A 19,533-nucleotide genomic window follows, 5' to 3' on the forward strand; every position below is an offset into this window, starting at 1 on the left:
TGACTGTAGTTCCCTCTGTCATAGAAAGAATGAGGTGCCCACGGCTCTTATGTCCAAAACATTAAAATAGGACAATTTCCAAATTTTAAAATTTTTCCTCTAAGTAGTCTGAATATGGGAATATGCATAAATATGAAATTTATAGACCAATTTCCCCCAGATAGCTGCACTTGCCTTATGCCAAGTGTATGCACTTACCATCATTGTTCTGAGTATATCAGCTATATTTAATGTTATAATAATTTATTTTAAAAGGTTATTTTTTAATATTTCCCCTTCCTACATTTTTTTTAAGATTTATTTATTTGTTCATACAGGACTGGGGTACAGGCCAGAGGCTCAGGGGCGGCAAACGGCTTCACCAGAGACAGAGTGGGGAGCAGAACAGGCAGATAGAGGAAGCACACCGCTGAGGGGAGCAGCGGGCGGATCAGGTGGGGTCTGCAGCGCCATGTGGTCACCTCTGGGGCAGGAGGGAATCAAACTCATGGCGGAAGTGGCTTTAGCTTCTCAGTGCTGTACTTTAACCTGCTGCGCCACCAGGGAGGGCCACCCTTTCTACATTTTTGATGATAAAAGTACATCTTTATAAAACACTTGATCTGTGTTTTCATTTTTAAATTTATATTCTTACCTAAATACATTTAAAAGCAAGTGATTATTTATTGGATGCCATTCAAATTTTTAAAAATCTGTTCTACTGGGTCCTCCCTGGTGGCGCAACAGGTTAAAGCACTGCACTAAGAAGCTTAAGCCAATTCTATATGAGTTCGATCCCCGCCTGACCCTGAGGAGATCCACATGGCGCTGCAGACCTTGCCTGATCCGCCCGCTGCTCCCCATCCGCCCGCCGCTCCCCTCAGCGGTGTGCTTCCTCGATCTGCCTGTTCTGCTCCCCACTCTGTCTTTGGTGAATCCTCTCACCCTCTGCATCTCTGGCCTGTACCCCAGTTCTGTATGAATAAATAAATAAATCTTTAAAAAAAAATCTGTTCTACAATTTGCAAAAGACTGAAAACTGTTATTTTACAAGATACTTTCCTAGATGACCAGAAATATACATGTAGACAAGGACTCTTTTTATTTCCACTTTATAGGCAATAACATACAAGTGTGTTGTAGGATGAAGGCTAGGTAGAATGTACTTCTAAGTCTGATTCTCTGTTGACAATTTGGGTAGAGATCCAGCTTTCTGTTGGTTAATGTTCCCTTGAGGGAAAGATTTCACACTTGCCCTCACATGGATGCTATCAAAAGAAGCTGCGCTGTCCTGCTCTGACTTTTACATGACTAGTGATTACACATGGATGCCTTGGTTTTCTCAGATTCTGCAGACTGCGTGGACTTCATGCTATGAGGATCCAGTAGGAGTGTGAAGCTGCTCTCTTTTCCCTTCTCTTTCTTTCTGTGATGAACTCTCCAAGTGTCTAGCTCTAGCACAGCAATATCTGAAATTCAAGTTGGAATTCCATGTGGGATGGGTGTCTCTCATGTAGAGCTGGGTTAGTCTTGGAATTTGGGTATCAAAATGCACTGCTTTCTGTATGATACCATGCTTTCTCTGTATGGATATCATGACGAAACTGGGTTTGAGATGCATTCTGAGACAGGACTTGGGTATTTGCTGGTTTTCAGGCTATGGTTCCACCTAGTAAGAAACTCAGTACAGATTAACAGTATCCCATTATCATGAAAAATATCCACTTAGCTCTTTTGTTCTAAGGAAGAGTTTTCTATACAATTCAGAACAAATTTCTGAGATTGTCAGTGGCTGGTTTTGTGCTGCCTTTTCTTAGTAAACCCTTTCTCTACCCTGTTAACCTGTGTTTCCCTCCATCAGATCACTATAATAGATTTGATTCTAGGAGCATATATTATGTTCTGTTGCAAAATTTGTGGGAGATTTATATGTCTCCTAACAGACAGTAAATCCTCAAGTCTGAGGAATGAATATCATTTATCTCTGTAACTCCTGTAACTCCAGCACTTTCACTGTTTGACATGTGGTAAATATTCACTGAAATTTGTTGAATGGGAATAAGAGAAGTAAATGAGCAATTTAATTAATTTTATCAAGTCTGATAACCATGACATTGCAGTAAATATTTAATTATGTCAGTAGATATGTTCCAGGGCTCCCCAAGAGAAATGTGGCAGCAGGATGTGAGTCCTCACCCAGAGGCCTAAGAATTGGAGAGAAGCCCAAAGTAGACACATCCAGAGAAGTAAAAGGGGAAATGAAAGGTTTACTTACCAAGGGTTGCAAAAGCAATTAGCATGAGACAGGCATCAATAAATTGGCCTATCCATCCTGGAATGCCAGCCTTCTTGGTAACAGCTTGTCAGTCCAGACTGGTAGATGCCAGAAAAAGCAACCAAGAGACACCTTATCCCTTTTCACTCAATTAACAAGTATGACTGTTTGATTTCACCCCTGTTTCTCCTGCTCAGGAAACCTAGTTTAAGCATCCTGGGACTTGAGTTTCAAGGAGGCTGTATGTGAGTCCCAGAGCATGGGACTCACCTTTCCATGAATATTACACTATTACAAGTAAATGCATCCTTGTCTTTGACATTCAGTTCCTCCCAATCCTCATACTGTTACAGGGCACCCCAATGTGAATTGCGTGGCCTGTCTGGGGGTCTTCACCCGTGGGCTTACGATTCAATCGTATTATGGACACACTCAAAACGTGAAATAATGGATTTATTTATAAGGAGAAAGGTAAAGGAATAACCCAGGGAAAGAGGGAGAGAAACACAGGTTAACTGGGATGTCCTACCAGTTCTGCTGACTTGGACTCCACCGGCATGCTGAAAACCGATTGAGCACCAAAATGGAACCACTAGCTCCCCCCTGCCCCCAGCCCACATGTCCGATTTTATCCCAACCTGGCTGCTCAGCTCCGCCCTCACATCCCAGCGTGCTGCTTCTTGGTACTGATGGGATTTGGAGTCCCAGCATCTGGAGTGGGGGCGGAGTCCATGAAACCTGTACCTGTTACAATTCCATTAGCTGGCAATAGGAATTGTCTTTCTAACACTATGGTTTACACACTGAATTTTCTTTAGTTTAAGATTATCTAGGATAGCTATAAAAGTATGTCATTTCCCTTTGTAACAGTGTGATAGCTGTGCAAAGGAATAATTTGTTTCTGCTATACTTGTTAGTATGACAATTTATGAAATGATAAGTAATTGCTTAAGACAGTCAGACATTCATTATCCTTTCCTCTGTGTGTGTTGTTTCCTTTATGTATCAGCCCCTCATATTTATTGACTTAGCATAGGTTTGCTGCCTTCTTGTGAACCCATATATGTACGACATACAACTGACTTTCTCTTAAAATGTCTACAAACTAGTTTGACTCATAGATTCTTTAACTCTAGTGTGCTATGAATTTATGAATATTTTTATATTTTCTCTTTAATTTCATCAAATTCGAGATCTCTTTATTTTATGCATTATATATTCACAGCACTCTCAGGTTTATGTCAATGTAAATTTAATAACTATGGCCTCTAACACCTTCAGCAATGTCACTGACAAAAATATGGATTGAAATAGGCTGAGACCAAGTCCTGTAAGGAATTGTTCATCAGTTGCTTCTCTTTGGTAACGGAACTTCAATCAGTTATGAATCTACTCAGTTTTACTAGTTTTTAAACTAGTTTTTAAACTCATTTTTAAACTACATGTAGGTATTAAGAATGGATTTTCAATGTTTTCCTTCAGTCTGGGTATACCATGGATGCATCAATGTGTGACTTTACTTGCTTCCTACTGCATTAAATAAATGGTTTGATTAGTTAGATATTGCTCATTTTCAATTACTCATATATTTAGCAAGCCCATTTCTGCCTCTTAAAACCCACAAACTACTCTGTAATAGCATCCTTGTACAAGTCTTTTGGAAACAACATAAAAAGTTTGCCAGTCAGAAATTCAAAAATCCTGCCATTTTCATTTTGAGTTTTGCAGGCATTAGCCCCTCTTCAGTTTCATTTTATCACTTTTATTCATCTGACTCCTAAGAACCCAGATGCCTCCAGGTAGCTAACTCTTGCCCTCAGCATTGGAGGGGGGGGAGCTGTATCTGCAGTTGTAGAGCTTTCAGGCCTCTCTGCACTCACCTTGACTTCTAAAGCCATTTACCATAATCACACACACATTTTTTTTTTTCATCTTTGCTGGCAAAAAAAAAAAAAAAAGGGAATGTAGGAGTTGAATAGTTTATCTTTGAAAACAACCATCATTAAAACAATGGACTCTTTAGACCCCTTATTTCCTTAATACTTTCACAAAGTAGCTTTTGTTTTGCGGAGCTGACAGTCTTTTCATGATGTCTTTTATCATTCATGTGAGCTCATTACAAGTCTTTTACACAATCACTAAGGCTCCTCTGACCTACCTCACTGACTTTTCAATTACAGAGACAGAATTGTATTTCTTAAAACCTGACAGTCCCCTCAAGTCACTTTCCTTCCAACTGAAATGACCTGGTAGCAGTCCTTCCTCCTGAAAACTTACTGTTTTGTCTATTTAAAAGTCCTTCCTAACTGTTTGATTACTAATTTGCACATCCACCTATACTAGAGTTTAGTAGGTTATAGGGTTGGTTTTATTCAAACCAATGGTCATTTCCAAGTCCATTAGAAAAGTCCTTAAGCTCATTTTTTCCAGTTAATATTTACCCTTCGTCATTGCAAATTATAGTTTTCCTACTTTGAACTGCTTCAACTTCAACATTACTGTTTTGGAGGGTGGATACCTTGTTGTGGGGTGCTACCCTGTGCATTGTGGGGTGCTGAGCATATCCCTGTATTCTATAGTCCAGATGCCAGCAATACCTTCCCCAGATGCCAGCAGCATCTTCCCCAGTTATAATAATGAGTCCAGACTTTGTCAAATCTCCTGTTAGTAGTTTAGGAGTCCTGTTTGAAATTCACTGCCCTGCTAAATTTCTTTGCTCTCTAGGAGATGAAATTTCCAGTCAAGGTCTTGTCACTTTCCTTACCATTTCTCAAGCAAGTTCTAACACTACAGTTCCCCTCTGGACTACAACACAATATAATTCATCATCTCTTTCCTCCTCCTGGTCAAGTTGCTGTCATAGAATATTTTTTCCTCTCATCTTTTATTTTTAAATACCTATTTTTCATTAGATTTATATCCTCAGGTGAATGGGTTTTATAGCAAATGTAAATACAGTTACTCTACTTCCCTTCAGGGTATAATTGGGATTTTAAATTGTTATAAAATAGTATTTGTCTTTAAAAATGCATTTTACTGAAAATTTAACACTGAATCTAATAACACTGTAAACTTGTAAATAAAGATAAAATGAATGGTGATACAATACTAAGTTTAAACTGCATCTAGAAACCTTTTGTATGACATGAACAGGCTAATAATGAAGGTAGGGTTTTGACTGTGTTAAAGGGCAGATAGGATAAAATCAAGGGATGGAAAGTCACAAGTAGCAAAACTATAAGCAAAAGTACAAAAATCCAGAAAGTCACGTACCTTGTGGAGGTGGACATAGTTTAACCATTTCAGCAGGAGTAGAGTTTTAGGGGAAATGTCACAGCCTTTTTTGGGTGGTGTATCATAATATTAGCTGTGACAAATTATAGCAAATGTAGAGGCTTAAAATGGCACACCTTGTGTTTTTACAATTTGTAGGTTAAAGGCAATTGCTTAGGACCCTCCCTGGTGGTGCAGCAGGTTAAAACACAATGCTAAGAAGCTAAAGCCTGAGTTTGATCCTACCCTAAGGTGATCTACTTGGCACGCTGACCCGCCCACTGCTCTCCTCAGCAGTGTACTTCTTCAGTTGTCCTATTCTGCTCCCCACTCTGTCTCAAGTGAAGCCTCTCAATGTTCCTGCACCTCTGGATTGCACCCCCGTTCTGTATACATGAATAAGTAAATCTTTGAAAAAATAATTGCTGAGCTAAAATTAAGCTATTAGTAGCTCTGTATTCTTCCTTGGGAACCTGGCCTGTGTAGGTCTGTTTTCCAGCTTAGTGAGGCCAGCTATATTCTTTGGCTTGTGACCCCTTACTTCATTTTCAAAGTCATGACAGCAGGGGAAGCCCTATTTAGGCCACCCTTTCTCTGGTTCCCTGTTTCTTTTCTTTTTAAGATTTATTTATTTATGCACACAAAACTGGGGTGCAGGCCAGAGATGCAGGGGTGGTGAGAGGATTCACCTAAGGCAGAGTGGGGAGCAGAACAGGCAGATCAATGAAGTACACTGTTGAAGGGAGCGGGAGCGCGACAGGAGAGGTCTACTGTGCCCTGTGGGTCAGCTCCCTAGTCAGTATCCAACTCGTGTTGAAGCAGCTGTGACCACCTTGCAATGCTGACTACTAACTACTAACCTGTTGCGCAACAGGAAGGGCCCTGGTTCTCTATTTCTAACAAAATGCTCCAATTTCAAGTAGGTAGGGTGAGGTGGACCTCAGAACCCCAAACCTGTTTGCTCTAAATAGGTTCTGCCATCCACTATATTAAACATATCATACTCTAGTGTGGAATACCTTTAATGTAAAGGTCTTTAACTTTAATCAATTTAGTGTGGAACAAAGAGACTGAAAAGAATAGATAAAATAATTTCCAAATCAAACACCCAGAGTTAGCCATCCCCTCCTGGTAAATGTCCAGCCAAACAGGGTTGACCCAAAGCAGGGCTGCTGAGGCCAAATGCTTGCCGCAGGCTAAGGCAGCTCTAGTGGGGACCCATAGGAAAGGGACAGGAACAGCCAAACAAGTCTGGAAAGAAGAGAACAAAATCAAAATGAAGATAATGGATGCCATTGATAACCTCTCCACGGGTCTATACATACGTCTGTTTCAAGTTTCCCCTTATTTACCCCCCCAAATCCCCAAGTTCCACCAGTCCAAGTCTGAGAAGCAAGCACAGCTTCTTCACACGTCTCTCTTCAATGGCTCCATATGCCTCTTCCATGTCCCCTTCTTGCTCTTGCTCTGCATTGCTTCCTTCCCCCAGCCTCCAGTCCAGCTTCTGCTCCCTGCTCAGCTCTGCCCTTCCTTGGGTATGGCAGGAAGCCTGAAACCTCCCCTTTGCCTGGGAACCATCCTGTTACACAGGGGTAGGATGTGGTAACCCATTCAGTTATGCTTATAAGGAGAGTCCCCCATCACAAGTTCCTTAGCTTAATCACATCTTTGATGTCCCTTTTAACCATATTAAGTTACAGGTTCACATATTCTAGAATTACGATAACGGTATCTTTGGTGAGAGGTGTGATTCTACCTACTACAGATAAATTGGCTGAGTGTAGAGTGCCTTGAATAATAACACACAGTGACAGCCTTCTTCGGTTAAGAAGGAAGTCAGATGTCATACACGTCAGAAGAAAGCAGTTTCCGTTATTTTAGTAGCTTCCAGTGTATTTCTATTCTCCTCTTCTAACACTTGATACTTTAGCACCTGAAACTACCATTCAGAAATCTGTGCTGTCAGTTAAAAGTAATGGGAGTTTGGGTGCCATTTTTGTTTATGTATTGTGAACCAAGATAGAAGGGACATAAACCAGGGTTAGAAGACTCAGGCAGGACTTGAAAGAAAGAAAGTATTAGCTCTGAGTCACAGGTCACAGGGCCATGTAGCCACATGGGAAGGCTGATCAGATGAAACTTTTTTTTTTTACCTCTAGAAAGATGATGACTACGCAGAAATTAGATCAGTGAAATGGGTTAGTTTAGTTCTTTTGTCTGCTATGACAGAATGTCATAGACTGGATGGTCTATTAAATGCCAGGCATCCCATTCTCACAGTTTCAGAGCCTGGGGAGTCCACAGTAAAGCTTCAGCAGCTGTGGGGCCTGGTGAGTAACCATTTTGTTCATTGTAAGTCATTTTTATCATGTGTCCTCAAGTGGAAGAAGGGGCAAGAAGCTCTCTGGGGCCTTTTTCTAAGTATTATAGGGGCTTTTTCTCTCTCTCCATCTGTCCAACTCCCGAGACTTGCCTAGCCTCTTTCTTATTTTTCCTTGCAGGAAGTAACTTAGACTCTGGCATGCTTTTGGGCCTGAGGGCCCTGCTTTGAATCAAACCTGTAAGGGTGGACATTTGCCCACAAGACGATGGTTAATGGTGCAATTTTAATGGAAATTTCTTTCTCTTCTTTTCTCTCTAAGTGCACCATCTCTTTTGAAAAATATATTTCCCTAAAAGTATGCATTCTTTACAGATATTTGTGCACATGGATGACAGGATCCCTGTGAGAGCATGCACCCCTTAGTAGTTTGGGATCCTTGGATACATCCCTGTTGTTCACTAATAAGGATTCCGCTCTTCCTGGCTAAGTACCACCATCTAGGTTCTACCTCAAAATGGCAGCACAGTGGGAGTTAGTTTTCAAAATTTGAATTTGGGGGAAGCACAAACATTCAATCTACAACGCGAGTAAAAAAAAAAATACAGTAATCAAACACACTATACCTCTCAAATATTTAAAATTGAGGCAAATTTTATTCAGTCATAAATCATCTCTTAGTTTCTTTGTTAAAGTAAGAGACAATAATTTTCTTTTCAAGTTAACCTTCTCAGATCCTCATGAAGAACATTTTCCTGAGAATTCTAAGACTTGAAATTATAAGAATCATAGAGCATCAGATACAAAGTATCCTTAATGATGGATCACTAAATCTGCTTTATACTCCTAGGGGGGAAAAATCAAACAGACACAGTCTCAAGACAGCCCAACTTTCTGTATCAGAATCTCTAAGGGGAGAGACCAGGGAATCTATAATTTTAAATGAAGTTCCTCCCCCCCCTTCTCCAAATGTCTCAGATCTATGGACTGACTGGACTTGATGGACATGTCCTCATTTCACAGATTGAAAATGGGGTCTAAAGGAGCTGAGGTATTTCCCCAGAGTCTCTCATTTAATGAACTAGACATTCTCAGCTTCAGTACCTGCAGTACCATCACTAGGATGTGACAGTTTGTTCTCTGAACAAACTTGCACAAATCTTCTGCCAGTGAAAGTTCTTTGTACAAAGCTTCTCTTTTGCCCACAGACAATATTGGGCCTGGCAGTCCAGCAGCATAATCTAAGGTGTGTTTTGCAGAGTCAATGCTACACTCTTGTGTAGAGAGGTGTGTCATTTCCTTCAGAGCGTGTATGAGCAATTTCCCTTCTCTGTCACAAGGTATGTAAAGGCACCTGACCCCAAACCTTTGGCCTCTGTGTCCTCCCTACGTCTTATTTCAACTAAGATCATTCCAGAGAATGGGGATTTGATTAGGTGACAGGTCAGAGGTTTTCCACTTCCTCTGAAAGGAATCATGAATGTTATCAGGTATGCTGAGATAATGAGAACTGAAGCAGATCTTAGGAAATCCTTGTAAGTTCCCTCAGTTGTTCAAAATTTCCCCCTTTGTATTAAACAAAATAGTAATGCAGATAATTGCATCCTGTAATACATATTTTGGTAGTCAAACCCAAGTTTTAATCATGTATGAATTACTTAATTATTTCATCCCCTTTCACATTCACCCCCTTCCCCAATTTTATTTGTTTGGGCACACCTTACCCCACTTTACCTTTCCATTGAGGACTGATCGACAATGGCAGGATTCTTGGGGGTGGGTGATTAGTACAATTTATTCAACTATTTTACTGTTTTTTAAAAGATTCATTTATTTGCGCATACAGAATTGGGGTATAGGCCAGAGGTACAGGGGTGGTGAGAGAATTCACCAGAGACAAAGTGGGGAGCAGAACAGGTGGATCAATGAAGTACACTGCTGAGGGGAACAGCTGGCAAGACAGGAGAGGTCTGCTGCGCCATGTGGGTCACCTCCCTGGCCAGGGATTAAACTTGTGCTGAAGCAGCTGCAACTAGTTTTATAGTGCACCACTTTAACCCATTGTGCCTCCAGGGAGGGTTCTATTCAACCAATATTTACTCTTCCTCAATGCCATAGACACTAAGATGGCCCCAGGCCCCATGATCTTCTCTCCCTAATGTTCACACCCTTATGTGATCCCCTTTGGCTTAGGCAAAGGGGACTTGCTTCTAAACAATAGAATATGGCAAAGATGAAGGATTGCATGTGATTGTGTACAGAATTATGTGATTATATCTCTTCAAAAAGGTAGTTACCCAGCTTGCTGAACAGTTTAGCTTCAATGTAAACAAGTGGCCATTTGGGGGAAACTTACTTAGCAAGTTGATAGTGTTGAAAGTTGCTTCCCCTCAATGGCAAGTAGGTAACTGACACCCTCTTGTTGATTTCTGACAAAAGCATGTGTTGTCTCACATACTGGAGATGCAGTCATTACCTACATATAAATTGTTAAAAGTATTTAATTTCTGTTGATCACTCATGAGAAGTAGATGTGGAAGCTGTAAGTAATGAGTTTCCTGCAAGAGAGATCATTATTCTTTTTATCACATGCAACATGGAATCTGTTTACCTAGAGCACTGCTCTGAAGATTGTTCTGGAATTTAATACAGCTCAGACATATGTCGACATTTTTTAAAATTTGATTACAGTCCTCAAATACATGAGATTTTTAAGAGTAACTATGTAAGTTAATGCAGATAGTTACAAAACTAAGCAGTGAGAGGTACATAATTATTTTTTTATTATAGAATGTATTCTCTATATTTAGGAAAGTGATGATATGTGTGTGTGTGTGTATGTATATATACATAAAGTATTTTATTTAAAAATAAATTTATGGAAATAAACTACTTTGATACAATAAGAAATGTACCACAGTAATAAAAAGTTGTTTCATGACAAGCCTACAAAATCACATTCACTGAGGTGAAAAGCTGAAAATTGTTCCCCTAAATTAAGGAATAAGACAAACATGCCCACTTTTTGCTACTTCTATTCAATATATTCTCAGAAGTTCTAACTAGAGAATTAGGCAAGAACAATAATATAAGGCATCCAAATCAGAAAGGAAGAAATTTTGTTTGTCTGTTTTTGTAGCTGACATTATCTTTTACATAAATTATCCTACAGATTCTACAAAAAAGACCATTACAACTAATACATTTAATAAAGTTATTGGAAATTAATTCAGTAAAGTTATTGGAAGAAAATAAATATAAACATAACATAATGAATTACATTTTTTACATTTATAATAAGATCTTAAGGAAACAATCATTTTTCATAATAATATCAAAAAAACAGTAAAATACTTAGACATAAATTTAACCAAGGAGGTGAAAGATCTGAATGCCAAAACACATTAATGAAATTGCTGAAATACACAGTAGGAAAGATAAGCCCAGGTTCATGGGCTGAGAGAATTAGAATTTTTAAAATACCCTATGTAGTCTAAAGATTCAGAGCAATTCCCATCAAGGTTCTAATGAAGTTTTCACAAGAATAGGAAAAAACCCTAAAATTCACTTGGAACCACAAATACATAATAGTCAAAAGAATACTGATCTGGGGGAAGGCGGGAGAGGAGGTGTTCAAATATTATAGAAAGGCCATGTTTTTGCTCTTGTTTAACCTTAACTCAGATCAACTTATTCCACTAACCAGTGATGATTTCATGCAGATGAGTCCTGTTGATTGATAATTATATACACCTTTGCAATAAACAATAGTCTTTTAAGAATTAATAAATGCCATTTATTTGATTGACATAAGCTTTCAAAACAAGGGTTTGTGAAGGTAATTGCTGTCATTTTTTGCAAAGGTGTGTCTAAGCCACTTACAAGAAGATGCTCCAAGATAAAATAGGGACAAGATCAAGGAATAAAATAACAAATTTGGGACATCATCCACATACACGCACTCTGCTGTGACCCTTTATAGCAAATATATTTTCTGCTGCTAAGATCTCAGGCTTGACGTTGCGTACGCAAAATGAAACCCACTCAATTATGACATGCACCTCCCGAGATGCTTAAGTTTCAGTAACTTGCACAGAGTACAGTTGATTCATTTTTCTGTCAATGTTAAGTAAGTTCTTGCCCGGATTTTCTCACCTTTTAAGGGCCCCACATGGTAGAAGTTGAGGCTTGTCTGAACTGCTTTTTAAAAAAAAAAACTTTCATCAAGTGTTACCTCTGCAGCAACAGATGGAGGAAAAGCAGTTTGATGTCAGTTCAGTAGTGGTGCACCCAGCACAGTGTATGCAGCACAGATGTTTATCAGGAATGGCCTTGAAGTTGGAAATGAAAACTTGCAGGAAAGCTATTGAGTTCCAAAACCTCTCCAATGCCATATTGTAAACAGGCAGGACAGTCTCCGAGGGCAGCACTAATACTCGATTCTCTTCAGATCGTCCAATAACAGCGGGTGCACAGAAATGCTTGTGCTCAGCACTAAAGCCTCAAGTTAGAGATGTCTTTTATTCAATTTCTGAACAATATTTCCAATTAATGTGTTTTTCTGAGAAATATCTCCTCTTTACTTTCTCCCCAGCGCCTCTTTCAGTTTTACATTCAGCATTTTATTGCATTTTCCATGCCTTCTATAATGAGAATCCAAACTGATCCCACAATCCCCTCATTCCCTTTAGAAAAGTGCAGTCAAAAACATTTGTGTCCAAGGCATCTTATGTAATAATTACCCTAAAGGGAACCATTTTTTCCTGAATGATTTTTTTCCCCATAACTTGTTTGCTTTTACTGATGAGGTGACATTTTGTATTCACATTTCTGTAAAGATTGTTCCTTACTCAGCAAAGAGGGATGTCATTGGTGTGGATTTTCATTTGACACCATGCATATGAAGAATGAAATGATCTCCTCATGAATCTCCTCATAATTTCTGTATGTAACAAGCCAAGTGTCACATGTGTGGACCAAGGGAGTCCACAGTTAAATGTCACCTCTTCTGTTTCTTTCCCCATCTCCAGACTGTTGTACAGAGAGCAGAGAGCATGTCTGCTTACATCTCAGATGGCAAGTCCCAGTTCTGTCAGTCAACACATTCTTAAGAGCTGCCCGTTTCACTCCTAGGACAGAAAGGTGTGTTGTCACTTGTGTGTGTAACCCTCCCCAGGACAGACTAGGGAAAGGACAATGAGATGTGGCAAGCAGGCATAAGGATCTCACTCCTAAGGATCTGCCCTCCTCTCTTGAGTATGGGTAGGATCTGTAGTTTTCTTCTAATTGAGTATAATAGTCTCAGGTTATACTATGACAAGGATGATGACATACCTACATAAGAATCATATCCTAGAAGGCTGGACAGACCCTTCTTAGTCATGGAGAAACAACTTTCTGTGGTGTGCACTGCCTACAGAGAAGGCCACATGGCAAGGGACTAGGTGAATGCCTGTGATAGCCTCAGTCCTACAACCACAGGAACTTGTCAGTTGCCATATGAGCTTGGAAGATGACCTCCAGCTCCATAGAACAGTTATTGACTGGTTGGAGTCTTGACTGCAACTTTGTCAGATCCTGAATGTAGAACTCATTTACACTGAATCCAGACTCCTAACACTGTTGAAATAAATGTGTGTAGTTTAACGTCACTAGGGTTTTTATAAATTTTTATAAGGAAACAGACACACAAGTTCCTTGGGCACTTGTTTTCTCTTGCCTTGTCTTTCTCCTCCTTAGACTTTGTGTAGGGTCTTACACAGAGCCTTGGCATTGAATAGCATTCCTTGGTTTTATCAAATTCCTAGTAATATTTGGGCAAAGCCATATTGTTTAAACCCCTGGACTAAGATAATCAGGCTCAAAGACACCTCAGATTTTTTGAAGAACTTGCTCATGTCTTGTCCCTTTTCTTTCTTACCCTTTCAAGTGCCTACTCACTCCCTTGATAAATTCCTGATTTGCCCCTCCACACAGAATTTTCACATCCTTCTTTGATACATAAACCACCTTCCTTGATTTCCTTTCAATTTCATTATTTAGCAATGGTGTGTGAAATTGTTATTTCACATTTCCTGTTTGAATTAAATACCACTAGGAGAGGCACTTACCCATTTGCTTGTATAAATTAAGTTGGTGGTGTTGATGTTGAATTGCATAGTTTTGATCCCACATGGAGTTATGGAATATAATGAACTCACTATTTGTTTTTTTTTTCTTTGAATCTACTAAAATATGTCAGATGATACATATCTTGTTAAGGCTCAAGGGATCCTTTCCATCCTGAAACTGACAGCATCTTATTGGTAGAACTGTGGACTTTGATTTAGCAATTCTCATTTGCTTGGGAATTTGGGTATCATTAAAGATAGAAGCCATAGAGGACAGATAAAATGAGTGATGTACTTTTAACTATACTGTACATATGAAAAATACATCCAGATAATTTTAGGACAGATAAAGGCTAAAATCAACTGGGAGAGTTTAATGGGTAGCTCATATTTCTGCTCCAGTTCTCTTTGTCTGGCAAGAGCCAAACGGAGCCTCCTGTGGGTTCTTTTCATTCTTGGTTTAAGCCCTGAAAGCCACTGACTGTCCCCACTGGCAAGGTAAAAGGAAGAATTGAGACAATCATCAGGGTAATTCAGGAAGTGTGTGCTAATAAAGAAAACAGGTGCTTGAGGCTTGGTTGGCCCTGCGTGGAATGAGGACTTCGGATAAATGGCTGTTACACAGCTTTCTATTGCCTGACCCAGGCAGCTGGAAATCTCTGCCCTATCACTGTTCCTGCAAGCCAAACCTGCCTCTTTGTGAAAAGTGTTCAGATTGATAGCTCAACCTAGTCACACAAAGATTTCAAACTTAAGTCATAATTGCAACATTTCTCATTAATATCACTCATTTCAAATAATACTGAAAATCTAAGTTCCGAACAATTCACAAGAAATGGTTGGGGATGCAATTGTCTTTCACAATGGGGACAAAGAGCCGAGGTGCTTTGTGCAGAGGGAATACTGTTGCAATCAAGCTGACTTGAAGTTTTAGAGGCTCTTTCTCTGGAGTAAGTGTTCTATTAATGGTTGGGGGAAGGTGTGTCTTGCTCTAGTTTTCTGTGCAGAAGTAGAAGAAAGGGCAACTCTAGACACCTCTCCACTGCCTCCTCCTAGGTAGAAGGTGTGTTTCTTCTTTGTAATACTGATTCCAATGTTCACCCTGGGGTTAGTGGAGGTGGTTTAACCAAATTTTCTATGCAAAATTTCTTAGAAGTTATATTCAAATAATAGTCTGACTTGGTTTTGACAATTGCTTAAGTCTGTAAAATTAAAAAGTTGGAATGGCAGAATCCATGCAGTTTACTTACAGAGCCACAAATGGAGAACCTTCCAGACTTAAATAGTTATAGGCTATAGGAGGGAGGAAGAAGTTGACCCAGATCATTTACAATCAGCATTTATTCTAACAGAATTTTGGATGAACTCTATATCAAGACTGACATGAAATAACAATGGTTAAATCATATAGACCTGTTTCAGAATCATTGTGAATCTCTCTATTTTTCTTGATTTTGAATGGAATGCTGATTAAATTTTAAACTGTGGTACATTTTTTTTTCCTTCAGTTCTTCAGTTTCCCTTTAACATAAGAATGGGTTCTTTTTGGTGACCTAACTTCTGTGAAGACTGCTTCCTAAGCTATGTTTCAGGTCACTTCACAAATTCCTTGAAAAAGATTACTTGTCATTTCATTGCAATTAAATAAATTCAAAACAATATTCATCCTTAAACTCTCAGAATTCTATTTCTTGCATGCTGTAGAAGATACTGTGTTCCGCTTTCTATGATGAAGTTGATACTAAAAGCATCCACTAACTCCAAGAAACTTGATGGCATTATCTTTTTTGAATGTATAACAAATGATCATTCTGAAAAATAGTTTTTTTTTAATTCTTCACCTTTAAATTGCCCTTCAAAAAATTTTAATTTTTATACCTGTTAATAAATCTATCTGTGATTTGTTTCCAGAAGTACATAGAGCAATCTCTGAATTAAAGGTGATAAGCAATAGAGATTGAATTAAGAGGCTGTGGAGGCAGATTGTTTGTGAAGAACTATTGGTAATCATTTATTGATTGTTTGGCGATTGGTTGATGGATTGGCTTATCTTTGATTGAATTTATTCAGCAAATATGTCCCAAGCATCTTGTCCAGCCCTGAGCATATATAGTAAACATTGTTAGATGTGGCCAGAACAGCCTTTACAAACTTCTTGTCCAGTGAATAAAAAGGTATTTATCAAACAACTGTGCATTAAACACACACACACACACACACACACATACTAAGAGCACAGATCAATTCTGAGAAGTCACAACTCTCAGACAAGGTACTTTCAAAAGATCTTGGTTTCCCCCCTAAAGAAAGCATATTTGGCAATATTAGTTCATGGTAAATAAATATGGAAGAGAGTGATGAAGTGTCATTTTGTTGCAAGAGTGATATGTACCTGTAGGCTCTATGAGAAACTAACTGGTTGACTGAGAGTGAGGAGAGTGTTGGGAGGGCTGTGAAGAAAACAGATGCATTGCTCTGCAGGCCAAGTTCAGGATTTTGACACTGTGTAATGAAAAGTCACAGGGAAATTTTAAGCGTATATTACAGAATTGAGATGAAAACTCTATTAAGTATTAGAGAGTCTATTTCTGTGTTCTCATTACTTATTAACTAAAAGTAATATTTTTATGTTCAGTGAGTATGTAAACTTTGTGAGGAGTTCAAAAAAAAGCTAGAACAAAACATAAATTCCCCAATTTTCTTTTAGATACAATTTTTGTCAATAAATATTTAGAATTTTGTATGGTATATTGAATATTTCTTTCAATTTAAATGATAATAGCATCTGACAGACTAAATAGAATCTACAGTTTCTGGCTTTATATTGAACTGATAATCTAGTAGTTATTAACAATATCAGAATATTTAAAAACTTAATCCATTCACAGGAAGAACAAAATGCAGTAGAATATTCTGCATTATTGTATAAGTTGACAGTGATTGTGGCAAATAAGTAAACACTAATGATCTCTTTCCTGATACTCATGCTCTTTTGAGATTCCTGAATTTGGACAACATCTATGATTCTCTTCCTATAAACATCACATACCAAAAAGTAATATTATTCACATAATCATTTCTGTCTTTTTTATCATTAAGTTCCCTAAGATTGTAATTTTCCTCTTACTAGAGTTGCCTCTTCCTTCATTCGTGGTAAAGAAACAAGTGGCCATGTTCAGAAATCCCACATTGCTAGGAACTGTGGGTCACATCTAGAATCTGAGAGTGATCAGCAGCCATTAGCGGCCTCAGTCCTATCACTGCAAACCATTGAATTTTGCCTCACACTCGAGTGAGGTTGCAAAACAGAAACTTGCCCAGCCCAGGCTGCACAACCCCAGGCAATGAGCCTTTATTGCACCTTGGAAGACTTTAAGCATAGATCCTATTTTTCTCTCTTTAGATCCTGGCCCCATACAGACTGTGAGAAAATGATGTGTGCTATGTTGAGTCGCTATATTTGTGGTAATAGTGTCATGCAGCAAAAGATAACTAATACAATGATGATGCTAAACAACTACATGTGGCCAAATGCACCCCCACTCAACAGATCAAGCATGAGGTCAGCGCTGCTCGGAGGACTCAGTACAGCCAGGAGACTTGCTTGCTTGGGAAGTATCTGTGCATTTCTCTGAAAGAATGTGATGCCTAAAGTCAATCGTCTAACAGTGCCCTGCTGCCCTGGGCAAATCCCACTTTTCCTTGTCTTTGCTATCCCATCTCTAGAGAAAGAGAATTTACCCTTCTCACAAGAAGGCTTATTTTAAGATTCAACTGAGTTAACTTTAATTCAGTAATTATTATGCTTGTACTTCTGTGGTATTTTTACATTAATATGTAACAGCCAGTGATGACTTTAAAATGCTAGCTATGTGTTAATATGGTATTAGTCCTCCACTCTGTGATTTACCATTAATCATATCTCAAACTTGGAAAAATTCTTCACTAAGGATTTTTTATTTTTCTGTCCATGTTTGAGTTCAGAGGAACTTGGCTGTTAACATCTCAGCAATGTCCACCCCCCCGCCCCCACACTTGGCCTTCACACCAGCAGAACAGGCACATTAGTATAGGTTTAAGTTATCGGGCCTCATGTGTGGCGTTGTGCTTACCCATAGACTCTGTCTTGGATGTAGAACCACTTGAAATTTTCTTTTGTGAAAATCCTGTGCTTTGCCATTAATATTTGCCTTTGCCGTTTCAAGCTTTTCACAAAAATGAACTTATTTTAAATCCTTTACCCTTTGTGCAAACGCTGTTGTCACTGAAGGGTGAAGGTATCGACAGAATTTAAGTGCATACTTTCAGAAATGTTTTTAAAACTCTTGCGTTAATGCAATGCACAATATAATCAACATAATATTGTTTTTAGTCCACTGATCCCCAAAAGCATTAAGATGCAAAAGCAGATCATGGGGAAAAGGAATCTCAGTATGTTCAGAAAAAAAAAAAAAAGTCATCAACTGAGTACAGAATGTGGTTCAGCTGCTCCTGTAAAGTTAATAATGATTTAAAAAAAGAGTTCTAAATTGAGTCCTTTTTATTTTTCTGTTTTCCCTATTGGCTGATTTTTCACCTTGCCATCTAGGAGAACCATCTGTGATATCCTACATTGGCTGATTTTCTTTTGGTATCAGTGGCCAGCTCTCATGGGAAGGTCTTAGCATCACTGACAATAATTCAACCTGTGGGTATGGCCATGTCATTAAAGAAAGGAGCATTTGGAAAACACTTTATTTAAATTAAGAACTATATTTTAAAATTGTGGTTCTTAGAAAATCTGTTATTTTAGATTTCACATTCACTGAATACAAAATGGATCTGTGTAGCTAGTTAGGATTAAGGGGTTTGTAATTACACTATCTCTAGATTTAGCATAGTAGCTACAATTTTGAGCCTTTCTTGCACCAAAAAATGAGAAATAATCACAAAAGAAATACATATTATTTAATGTAAATATTACTTCTTGAAGGTGAAAGTTTTCAAGAAACCACATAGTTCAGCTCAATACTAAGAACTGGATACAAAGGAAAATACAATCTGGCTGACATTTGTTGGGTGTTTACTGAGCCAGGCTCTATTCTATTTCTCCATGGACTGTACAGTTCATACCTTACTACTAACCCTTTGGCATGGACCATTGTTATCTCCATGTTACAGAAGAAGAATAGAGACAATGAGAAGTTTAGGAATTTAGCCAAGGATAAAAGAGTTGAGATCCAAATGGAGGTAGCAAAGGAGATGAGAGTCAAGAAAAACTTGCAATATGAATTAACCATGCATCTTAAATGTACTCAGAGGAAGACAGGTTTGTGACCAGCAAGAAGTCAAACTGAGACCTCATTCTGCTGCCCAGTAACTATTTCAGCTACTTGTCTTTTCTCAGTGAGGCAGTGTGTTGGAAAGAAGGAAGGAAGGAAGGGAGGGAGGGAGGGAGGAAGGGAGGGAGGGAGGGGAAAAGAAAAGAAAAGAAAAGAAAAGAAAAGAAAAGAAAAGGAAAGGAAAGGAAAGGAAAGGAAAGGAAAGGAAAGGAAAAGAAAAGAAAAGAAAAGAAAAGAAAAGAAAAGAAAAGAAAA

This window comes from Condylura cristata, unplaced genomic scaffold (assembly GCF_000260355.1).
Source record: "Condylura cristata isolate star-nosed mole 26May11 unplaced genomic scaffold, ConCri1.0 scaffold00011, whole genome shotgun sequence".
Classification (NCBI taxonomy): domain Eukaryota; kingdom Metazoa; phylum Chordata; class Mammalia; order Eulipotyphla; family Talpidae; genus Condylura; species Condylura cristata.